The sequence below is a fragment of the Penaeus japonicus genome, unplaced genomic scaffold (assembly GCF_977035675.1).
Source record: "Penaeus japonicus unplaced genomic scaffold, GWHDUDI00000001_assembly GWHDUDI00000015, whole genome shotgun sequence".
NCBI lineage: Eukaryota > Metazoa > Arthropoda > Malacostraca > Decapoda > Penaeidae > Penaeus > Penaeus japonicus.
This window is the reverse complement of record NW_028234417.1, coordinates 25432122-25444621: the sequence shown is the minus strand read 5'-3', so window position 1 is coordinate 25444621 and position 12500 is coordinate 25432122. Positions and strand designations below refer to the sequence as shown.

Sequence of the window (12500 nt, the reverse complement as noted above, 5' to 3'; positions counted from 1 at the left end):
GTAATGTTACTATCGTATTTGTGTTTTGGAAGTGGTTGTGTTTTTCTTATTTTTATTGCCATTGTTGTTGCTAGTAAGTTGTAGTTGTTATGATAATAACGATCATTGTCATTGTTGTTATTACTACTGCAATTGTTAGATGATTATTTTTTATTATTATCATTATCGCCTTTATTGTTATTGTTATTATTGTTTTGAAGTTGTTACTAAAGCAAAATGTGAAGGTGGAAATTGTTGTTATTGTTATTGTTGTTGTTCATGTTGAATATGGTGATCATCATTGCTATCATTATTATTGCTGTTATTATATTATTGTTGTTGTTTGTGTTCTTGTTATCATTGTTCATGCTATTAATATTATTGTTTTTATTATTATTATCATCATCATCATCATCATCATTATTATTGTAATTACTGTTATCATTATTATTATTATTATTGTTATTATTATTTTTATTATTATTATTTTTTTAATTATCCGTATCACTATCATTGTTGTTGTTATTAGTATTGGTTTTGTATTTATATTGTGCTTATTTATTGTGTTTAAATATTTATATAATATCATTACTGTTGGTAACATTATTGTCATTATTATTGTTGTTACTGTAGTGATTATTATTTCTTTATCATTATTATTATCATCATCATCATTGTTATTATTTTTATTATTACTACTATTGTAATTATTTTTATCATTATTATCATTGTTATCATTATCGTTATCAGCATCAGTTATTATTGTTATTATTACTACTATTGTTACAGAAACTGAAAGCTGATGATTAAAAAATGAAAGCTGATGATTAAGGCAATACAAAGCGTAATTATAGTGCCAGCGAAAAACTTATAACCGTTAAATTGTTAGCAGTAATGATGTTAATGATAATGACGACAAAAATGACAAGGCAGTTAATAATAATGTTAATGATAATGAGAATCTGATAGTGATTGTCATGATGACGTTAGTGTTATATTATAATAATTATCATAACTTTGATTTTTTTTTCTTTTGATGGATACCTCAATGTAAACGTATTGGCAGCTGATTTTGTTGTTTATGATGCTGAGTATTATGCGTTCTTGTATGTACTTTCATGCACATTTTTATTGTATTATCATAGTAACTGTTGTTATCATCATCATAGTAAGATTGATATTATTTTTACTGTTATCACCATCCTTTTTATTATTCATTATTAACATTATTATTAGTATTGTTATTATTTTGACCGTTGTTGTTACAGTTGTTATTGTTATTGATATTATTATTATTATTATTATTATTATTGTTATTATCATTATTTTTTATTATCATTATTATTATCATTATCATTTACACTATTCTTATTAGCTTGATTATCATTATTATCACTATTGTTATAGAAAGAAATATATTTTCGTTATCTCACTCTCTCTCTCTCTCTCTCTCTCTCTCTCTCTCTCTCTCTCTCTCTCTCTCTCTCTCTCTCTCTCTCTCTCTCTCTCTCTCTCTCTCTCTTACACACACACACACACACACACACACACACACACACACACACACACACACACACACACACACACACACACACACACATACACATACACACACACTTTTTTATCCCACCCTGGCCTTCCTCTCCTAATACAAAATCTTGGAACGGAAGCGGAATGCAATACCGAAAGAAAGAAAGTTTGGCATCAGGAGTTTGTCGGTGAGAGATCACGTGACCAGCCGCGGGTGACGGGGGGGGGGAGATAGTTGGTAGATGGGGTAGTGAACGGGGAGGGGGAGGGGGAGGGGGAGAGGGTGTCAAAAGAGTGAGGAAATAGTATGTGTGGGAGGAAGAAGGGGTGAGGGGGGGTGGGGGTGGGGAGTGACGCTCGTCTGGTATGCCTGAAATAGGAAGTAGGAAGAAGAAAGAAAGAATTAGATCGTAGACAAAAGCGAGCGTTTAGGAGACGAGAGATAACGGGGAACGAATATGTCCTTTGAGAAAGACCTAAAAAAAATGATAATGATGATAATAAGCATGAGTAAAAAGTAGGTAAGACAAAACGGAAACTATGTAGAGTGGAAGAAAGGGACGAGGAAAGGCAAGACAGGAGAGGAGGGGGAGGGGAGAGGCAGGAGGAGTGACGGGTTAGGACGGAAGCCCACGGGTGGTGGGGGGAAGGGCGGTCGAAATCCACGCAATCTGTTATCGAAGCTGAGATTCCCCTCCCCTCCCCCCTCCACCCATCTCTCTTCCTCTCCCACTCTCCTCCTCCCGCCCATCTCTCTTCCTCTCCCCTCCCCTCCCCACTCAAGCCCATCTCTCTTCCCCTCCCCTCCCCTCCCCTCCTCCCGCCCATCTCTCATCCCCTCGCCTCCCCTCCTCCCGCCCATCCCCCTCCCTCCCCCCACATTCGATGGAGACTAATCGGTCATCCAATGGGATCTTGAGACAATCAGAGCGAGCGAAAAGGAAACGCCTCACTCCGGGAAGCCCTTCTGGCCGGACCAAGGCTGCACCGCTGGGAGGGGAAGGCGCTGTGCAGAGCTATGGTGTCCGAAGGTGGTGGCGCTCGGAATGGTGTGGGGATGATGACTATGGCGATGGAATTGAAACTCATCTTCAGCGGCATTGTTTAGCTGTTTTCCGTGTTTTGTTGTTCTGTTGGTGTCACGTTGTTAGAGTTGCCGCTTTTATTAGTAGTAGTATATTGTTGATGGTGATTACTATTGTTTTTATTATTAGAAGTATGGTTATTATTGGTATTATTGTTGTTTTTGTTATTTGTAGTATGATTATTAGTGTTATTACTGTTGTTGATAACAATGATAATGCTAACAGTAATAATGTTATTGTACTTTTTGTTACAATTAGCATATATCTTAGTGCTAATATTATGATTATAATGGTCAGCATCATAATCGTTATAATTGCCAACGTTATTATGATTATTGATAGTAAAAACAATATTATTAGATAGTTTAGCTGAAGTAGCACCCTATTGACGCCATCGTCGTCAAAGTCGTTTTTTTATTTGACTTTTAGTGAAAGGACCTGGCTCACGCGACGCTGCTTAAGCTCTCTCAGAAGACGGTCGCATTATCTTGTCGAGTGGCTTTTGCGTCTTCTTGCGGGACGCGGCACTGCCTTTTTTGGTTGCTGTTGTTGTTCTTTGCAGTTTTGTCATGGAAAGGCTTAAGCAGATTTTTGTCTGCGCTGCGTATGAACGAGTGGTTTGACGAAGTCGACTAGTCTTTTTTTGCAAATGGATATTGTCGAGCTTTCCTTTGGTTTGACAAGGAGGGGTTTTGGGGCGGAGGATTTTATCGGCGAGGGAAGTGGAGGGCGGGAGTCGAATAGGAGTACGAGGGGAAAAGGGAGGGGGGAAGAGGGAGTTAAAGGCGGAGAAGAGTAAGAGAGGGGAGAGTGAGAGAAAGAGAGGGGGGAGATGGAAGACGAAGAGGAGTAAGAGTGGGGAAATGGAGGGGGAATGAAAGGGGGAAATAGAAAACGGAGGAGCAAGAGAGGGGAAAGAAAGGGGAAGATAGAATACGAAGAGGATTAAAGGAGGGGAAAGGGAGAGATGTAAGAACAAGGAAATCGGTGGGCGAAGGGCGCGCGCAAGAATAAAGGGAAGGGAAGACGAAAATAGAATTAAAAAAAAAACAACACACCAACCTAGATAATGCAGTGCTGAATGAATACCGTCCTTCTCACCACAAGCCAATTTTCTCCGTCTGTCAATTAAACCCGATCTAACGGGTGGCGGGATAGCCCCACTTGATCGCGGATAAGACATCGACTTAATCGGCACGTATATTATCGGGCTATTACGCGACGACGATCTGTATGATGGCAGATGAAACGACCTGATTCATAGAGTAGCAAATTTAAACATCACGACCCGAGAGCCGTAAAGATGAAAGGGGAGGAGGCGTGGGAGGGGAAGGGGAGAAAAGATTAGAGTGAAGAGTGGGGGCGATCGCGACTGTGAGGGAGGAAAGAGGGGAAAGCGAGGAGCGAAGGAAAGAGGGAAAGAGGGGAGGAAGGGAGAGGACCTCGGAATATGGCTTAGGCTCCCCCCCCACCCCCACCCCCACCCATCCACCTGGCCGAATAATGGAGCATGACCTGCCTCGCCCGCACCTGGTTCCCTTGCTAGGGGTGACGTCTATATTCTGAGCAGAGAGAGGGGGAGAGGGGGGGGGGGCTGGGTGACGCGGTGGGTTGGGGTGTGTAATGGGGAGAGTTAAGTGTGAGGGAAAGTCTTCTTCGAAACATGTGGTTGTAATAATACCAGGTATATGTAATATACCGCTTTCTTTAGTATTATATTTATGACTCTCGTTATGTGTGTGCAGCATTTATATGTCTGTTTGTGTATCTCTATATGTGTGAGGTGAGAGAGCGAGTGTGTGTGTGTGAGAGAGAGAGAGAGAGAGAGAGAGAGAGAGAGAGAGAGAGAGAGAGAGAGAGAGAGAGAGAGAGAGAGAGAGAGAGAGAGAAAAATAGAAGAATATATATATATATATATAAAGAGAGAGAGAGAGAGAGAAAGAGGGGGGGCAGAGAGAGATAGGGGCAGAAAGAGAGAGAGAAAAAAAAGAAAGCGGGAGAGAAAGAGAAAGAAGGAGAAGGAGAGAGAGCAAAGTGGAGAGAAGGGGGTAGGAGTCACACTGACAGACAGATAGGGACAGAAACAGACCGACTATTCATAGCACAGCTGAGAGGGATTCCTCCGTGGACCCGCATGTCTCTCGCGGATGATGAATGCTGTGTGTTGACCGTGCAAAATTTTGCTGTGTTGTTTATAGTGAATAAATGTTTTTGTTATTCATGATGATTGTACAAGCCATTACTTATTGTTGCCAATTTTACACATTTAATCCCAAGTATGAATTAGTATGATTTTAAGTTTAAAACATTTTAGCACATACTACAACTAATGCTGATTTTTTTTCTCCAAATCATTCTCCCCATTTATAGTCATGACATATATATTCTGAAAGGTCATCGGGTCGCTCACGCCTTCAGAATAGCACCTATTCAAAAGTGCATGTTTCAGAGTTTTAGCTTTCAATGACTGTTCAAGGTCCAAGGAACAGAGTAGCTCGGTCATAAATTGTGGTTGCAATTGCCACGGTCTTAGCTTGCGGTGAAATGCCTCCGAAGATCGCAAGTGCCAGCCAGGGTGGCACCAATGACACCTTTTCTATTGACGAGGGCCACTAGCTCGGACGTTCGCCTCCCAGCACATAAGTGGCCGCGCTGACTGTTGTTAACACCCAAGAGACGTTTATTATCGTCGAAAAAACGTTTATTAGGCGTGATTGAGCGGATAATTAAAGCAGGGCTCCGTGCAATGGAGATATTGCAGTGTTCGACGTTGATGGCTGCGTTGAAGTTGCAATGTTTCAGGCTTATGTAGTTTATATATCTTTCGTTGCGGTTAGCTGCATCATGCGTACATCCCATCATGAATTGGATAAAGTGTGTGTATGGGAGTGATATTGCATGTTTATGTGGTTCGTGTGTAAAACGTGTCATTTGATACTGCGAGGTTGACACATGACGCCTCGGCGATGGTTCTAATACATTAGAGGATCATATGTATTTAAGTTTTTGGTGTTGCTGTGTCTTTAATCTGCTCCAAACACAGTATCTGTTCGAAATGCGAATATATGGATGTGAATAATCGTCGACACAACTCAGCGGTGATGCGGCCGTAGATTAGAGGTGACGCACATCCCATTAGTGTCTGTGGCATTCGTGTTTATGGGGTGCACCATGAATTAGCTGTAGGTTTGAAGCGAGGGGGCGGGGTGGCACTGTAGCTGGGCACGCGAGAATTTGCGACGAACGTGAGCTGGGACGAGGTTGTTGTCTACTCGGGAAATAAAAAAGGCGAAGTTGAAGTTTTTGTTCGGGTGTGTTTGTCTGTGTGTTTCTTTCCTCTCGTTTTTTTTCTACCTTTATGTTATTAATGATTACGATACCAGATGACGGTACTTATACTGGAAAAATAGCTTTTCGATCCTTTAAATGAGGGATTATTATTTTTATTCATTTACATCTACTCACATCAAGTGCGATAGCGGACTCTCTTTCTCTCTCCTGTTTTCCTTCATTCCATGTTAAGATAAGATTATGGAATGTGTTCGATCCGGAACATGAAATCCTTCGCCCTCGTCTCCGCTCTTCAATATCCTGCAGCTATTGCGATTCCTGCTCCCCATAACCACTCCTTTCGTCAACTCCCACTCCGGGGACCCGAGATCGGCAGAATAAAGATAATATTTCAGCCGAAGTTGGAGCTTTATTTCCCCAGAGGCGTGGGCGTAATATTTTAAAAGGCGGTCAGCGAGCAGGACCGAAGTCGCAGGTCGCCCCGCTCCTTGGGGACCACGTCAAGCACCGTGACGAGATTGAAGGACTCTTCGCTTCGTCTGCAGGGTGGGGGGAAGGGGTGAGGCAGGGGAGGAGGGAGGGGATGGATCGGTATGTGTTTGTCTGGTGCGTCTGTCTGTAATCTGTTATGATGTGATGCTTTCGTCTTACGGTTTGCACCTGTTTGCGGTCTAATGCGTGTGCTTGTGGTCTGATGCACGTATCTGTGGCCTGGTACGTTTGGGTTCAAGCTCGTGCGTGTGTTCGTGATCCGGCGCATCTACAATATTCTGCATGGTGCGTTTTGTTAGGGCTAGTACGCCTGGGGTCTGTTTTGTCTTTGTGTTTTGGTAGAGAAGCGACGTTCAGTCTCGTTCATTATTCATCTATATTTCCCGTTAGAAGAAGAAACAAATAATAAAGAAAATAAGCATATAGGATAAAAAAAAGGATGAAAGTAACAAACGAACGTGTATTAATCTAAATAAACAGATTTCAAGAACTCGATACGCGAAGAGAGAGATCTCATTCAACACGAAGGCGACCCTTAATGAATTAACTAGAGACTAATTCATTATTGAGTTCGACGACTTGTCATTGATGAGTATGACAGATTAAATGACGCATCCATATATTTGCACCAGGTGACGTGGACTCCTTGCAAGAATAAGTGTGCAAGCAACCTTTGCAATTTGATTCATGCTGAGCCAGGTGGTCATTTCTACGGTAACTCTAAAAGCAAACAGAAAAACTACTCTGAGTTTGATAAGAAAAAAAGAGAGAGAAAAAAGGTTGATGTAAGATGTGGGTCATGTTATTTTTCACGTGTCACTGTGTGCGGCTTCTTTGGCAAAAGTAACACACCTGAGTAGACGAAGCAGTTAATCCGCAGACTGCCTTGAACGTATTTTTTCCTGTTCCATTTATCTGTGTAGACGTTAAATATCCGTATGTATGCACTGCATGCGTTTGCATGTACGTGTATGTACGTAGGTACGCAATGCACACCTCCCCTGCTCAGATGGACACCTTTGGATGCTTCCCAAAAAGGATACAGATTTATAGTTGCTCTGGGTTTGGGAGGTTACATGATGGCCGGAGTGGAGGCGCGAGTGCAGACTCCTCCGAAGTTGTGTATTCAGAGGGGGTGGGGGTCCATTCCAGTTATTGCTTTAGCCGCTAGACTAACCAAGCAAACTACATACGCACATACACATATACATACATACACACATCCATCCATCCATCCATCCATCCATCCATCCATCCATTCATCCATCCATCCATCCATCCATCCATCCATCCATCCATCCATACATACATACATACACACACACACACACACACACACACACACACACACACACACACACACACACACACACACACACACACACACACACACACACACACACACACACACACACATACACACACACGCACACGCACACGCACACGCACACGCACACGCACACGCACACGCACACACACACACACATATATATATATATATATATACATACATATATATATATATATATATATATGTATATATATATATATATAGGTATGTATGTATGTACATACATACATAATACCTATATATATAATATATAATATATATATATATAATATTATATATATATATATATATATATATATATATATATGTATATATATATATATAGGTATTATGTATGTATGTATGTATGCATAACACATCATATATTATATATGAATAATAAATAAATATATATCATATAGTATGTATGTATGCATAACACATATATATTAATATATATATATTTATTTATTTATGTGTGTGTGTGTGTGTATGTATGTATGTATATATGTATGTATATATTATATATTATATGTATATGTTTATATATATATATCTATATATATATATATATATATATATATCTATATATATATATATATATATATATATATATAATTTATTCATCGGTAATTTTCCAGCTACTATAATATTTACACTCTTAGTGCTCCAGAAGAGAACCCGCCCACCCCCACTCTTCTTTCAACCCAGCTAGAACGGTGTAGGGAGTTGGGTCAGCTGTTCATGTGGTCGCGACCTCACGGTGAGGTGCGAAACCAAGTGAACTTTCTTCCTACACCCCAGGCCTCCCTCAATCCTCCTCTCAAGACCTCCCCATTCCCTCCTCCCTAAGACTCCTCTTTCCCTCCTTCCCTTGCCCCACCCCCTTCCCCCCAGCCGCCGACGACTGCCGTCCTCATGCGTGACTGCACCGGTCATCCCGCGGCTTACAAAGAGGCGGCCATTGTGGCGGGCAACATCATCGTTAACAAGGGCTCGGGGGCTGCGTGCCGTCACTCAGCTGTTCGTCTGCATTGGCCGCCCACGTCTGATGTCTTTGTTTTTTTCTTCTTATCAGCGTCCTACAAATACACATACGTTTATGGATAAGCACGCGCGCTTTTACGTATACATTTTTTTATTGTGGTTATTTTCCTTATGTTTGTTCTTTTCGAGTATTGGTCAATAATGCTCAACCGCCTTATTGTATCGTTTCGGATTGACTGATGCACATCTGTCTCTCCTTCTCTTCCTCTCGTTCTCTTTTTTCCCTCCCTCTCATCCTTTCTCCTGTTTTCTTATTCCCTCCCATCCTTTCCTCCCTCTCCTCCCTTCCCATTTTCTGCGTGCTTCTCTCTCCTCCTCGTGCTTCTTCCCTCTATTTTTTTTGTCCTTCTTTCCATCCCTCCCTTCGTCCTCGTCCTACCATCCCCACTTCTCCCTCGTTCTAGTTCTTCCCTCCCGCTACTCCTCGTCCTTCGCTCCCTCCTTCCCTCCAAAGCCTTCCCATCATGGTCCACAAGGCTTCGAGCGTGTCACTTCGCTCCTCTTCTGACTTACACTGCAGATCGCAAGCATTCTCGTGGGGGGGGAATTAGGAGAAAGAGAGAGATAGAGATAGATAGATAAGAGAGAGAGAGAGAGAGAGAGAGAGAGAGAGAGAGAGAGAGAGAGAGAGAGAGAGAGAGAGAGAGAGAGAGAGAGAAAGGATAGAGGGTAAAACGGAGGACGTTAAAGAGGGAGTAATGAGAAGTAAATGAGACACCGGGGAGGAAGTAGGAAGTGGGGGAAGTGCGAATTGAGGGGGGGGGGGGGTATGGGGACAAGGTGTTACGTCGGGGAGGACATGGTGTGTGCGAGGAAGGGAAGGAATAAGGATGTTATTATTTCCTCTTTTTGTCTATTTCATCTTTCTCTCTTTCCTTTCTCTCTCTCTCTCTCTCTCTCTCTCTCTCTCTCTCTCTCTCTCTCTCTCTCTCTCTCTCTCTCTCTCTCTCTCTCTCTCTCTCTCTCTTTCTCTCTCACACTCACTCTCTCTCTCTCTCATCTCAGACACGTTTGATCGCCGCGCGTGCTCTGCTATTTTCGTGTGCTTGTGATGCAACGCACGCCAGAGTCCATTCACCACCACCTGGCCCCTCCCGTCCCTATCGCCCCCTTCCCTCCTTCCTCCTAGCTATTTCTCATCTCTCTTTCCTTTCCTTCTCATAGCCTTCCCCTTTCCCCCTTCTCCCTCTCTCCCTTCCCCCTTCTCCCACCTCTCTTCTCATTCTCTTCTTCCCCCCCTCCCCTGTCTTTCCTCTCCTTTCCCATTCCTTCCCTCACCAATCCCTTTCTTCCCTCCGGTCTCCCCTCGTCTCTTCATGATCAAAGATTGTGCCGATCAGCATTTAGTCGCCATCTTTATTTTCGTCGCGACGAGAGAAGCTTTGGTGAGAATAAGTATGAAGAGTACCTTGAAAGGATAAAATTGCTATTCGCTTGGACTAGGGGTGGGGTAGGAGGAGGGGGGTTAAGAGTGGCACTTGCTTAGTGGCTGGCAGAGAGAAGGGAGGTAGGGGTTTGTACTCGACTATTTCCACCTGCGGCATTGGCACTGTCTCTCCCCCGTCTGACGTCACGACCGTCGACGTCGATTCAGGTAAGGCGAGCCAAATGCCGGCGGTGCCACACGTCGCTACCGCCGTTGCCCCGCTCCCGCACGGGCCCCCTACACGAGAACACCGCCCCTTGTTCTTACATGTGAGGACCCCTTAGGGAAGGAAAGAACTCCAAATCTTGTTCTTGTTTATGAGGGTCCCTTAGAGAAATTGTCTTTGCTCTTACAAATGAAGGTTACTCACCGTGGAACATCATTACATAGAACATCGTTCCCTGTTACCATTGGCGATCTCGAGACAAGTATCGTTTGTACATCCAATCTGATGGCCCCAGAGGGTAGAACAGAAACCCCATTCCTTGCTTAAATAGGAATATTGAATTTAGAAAATGTGGCGTTGGTCTTCCATAACTAGGCACTCGAGAGCAGATGGTCTTTCCTCGTTCTCACACAAGGCTGCCCTTCGGCGTCGTTCTCAGGGTCGCGCGACCGTCCATTACCGCCCGTGGACAAGGATGCCTCATGCAGTTCAGGCCCACTTTCGTAGCATGACACTGCTCACTGCTGGTCGAAGCGAGTTGATGCCGAGAAGCAGAGGGAAGGGGGAAAGGCGAGCAAATGAGGTGATGGGGGTGCGAATGGGCGCAGTGGAGAAGAGGCTCATGGGAGGACATGGGAAGGTCGACAAGGACGATGAATGATTAATGAGTAAGACGAAATACGGGATGTTAAAACATGAGGGAAAGAGGGAAAGGCGAAGAGGGAGATGACGGGGGTGAGGAGGAGGAGTGGGGAGGAGCATGAGGCCTACTCCGGTAAAAGGGAGAAGCTCAAGTGTTGCCAGCGCCTGAAATATCTCTACAGTATTTTTTGGTGTATTTTTTTACACCATATGTTTTAGAATACATCACTTTAAAGACGTGTTTTTCAAAGTACACATTTTTTTTCTCTCTCTCCAAGACGAAGGAGCTATCAGTTCTCATCTTTTGAAAATAGACAGATAAACAAAAAGACAAAATCCATAAAAGAAGGAGAAATAGAGAAATCGAATCTCAGTATCTGTGCGACGTCACCGAGCGAAACGTAATATCTCCACCCTTCGCTATAGCGATTTAGACGTGTGCAGCTGCGAGAGATGGATGTAACGGGAGCGGCGTCAGCGGTTCGCCTGTCGAGGTATATTTAGCATGAGCTCACACTACATTGTTTTGTCATTACATATTTTCCCCGGCGCGGTGGAGGGATAAAGGGGAGGGAGGGAGAGTGTGAGTGAGAGCGAGAGTGAGAGCGAGAACGAGAATGAATAAGAATGAGAATGAGAATGAGAGAGAGAGTGAGAGTAAGAGTGAGAGTAAAAGTAAGAGTAAAAATAAGAGTAAGAGAGAGTGTCGGTGTTTTCGTATGTGTATGTGTGTATTGTGAGAGAGAGAGAGAGAGAGAGAGAGAGAGAGAGAGAGAGAGAGAGAGAGAGAGAGAGAGAGAGAGAGAGAGAGAGAGAGAGAGAGAGGTGCAAATAAGAAACAAAAAGATACAAAGGAGAAGGAGACGAGTATATAGAGGGCGCGGAGAGGAACAAACAGAGACGGAAATCGAGAAAGGAAATTGGTAGAGAGAGAAAAAACAACAACAACAACAGCGACCGTAGATAAATAAAGAAAAAGACAGACTTTCCTCTTTGTCGTTGCGATATAAGCGACGAATTTCCTGCGACATCGGGCCGAGAGGTAGAAAGGAGGGGGGGGGGGGGCAGTGTTCAGTGGGCAGACGAAACTTAGTGGGTGTGAGCGTTTGGGTGGGCGGTTCGGTGGGCGGGTGGAATTTCAGTTCCATTCGCGGTGATTCGAATGATGTGCGGGACGAAAAATCATCCTGATTATGATAGTAATGAGATCTTGATATGAAGGGGGGAAAGGGATAGCCAGGGTTGCTAGAAGGCCGACGTTACGTGCAACATAGACGTATTTATATTGCCGACAATGCAGTTGGTGTTGCCACTTTTATATTGAGAAAATTAAGTGTGGTTAATTGGTGATTTTTAATGTTCAGGATTGTTACTGATGTCAAAATCATAATGGTGATTTTATTAATAATAGCTAGCATGACAATAGCGAATGCTTTTGATTTTGGCATAAAGACTGATTGCGAAAATGAGTTAAATCAGGAAAATGATGTGACGTTATTTATCATAAATTCG

General features: G+C 43.1%; 1 protein-coding gene across 2 annotated transcripts in view; it reads left to right on the top strand.

Annotated features, from left to right (window-relative positions):
• Window positions 1-12500, top strand: part of LOC122252965 (pseudouridylate synthase RPUSD2) — a 463904-nt gene that overhangs the window by 1606 nt on the left and 449798 nt on the right. The window lies entirely within an intron of this gene.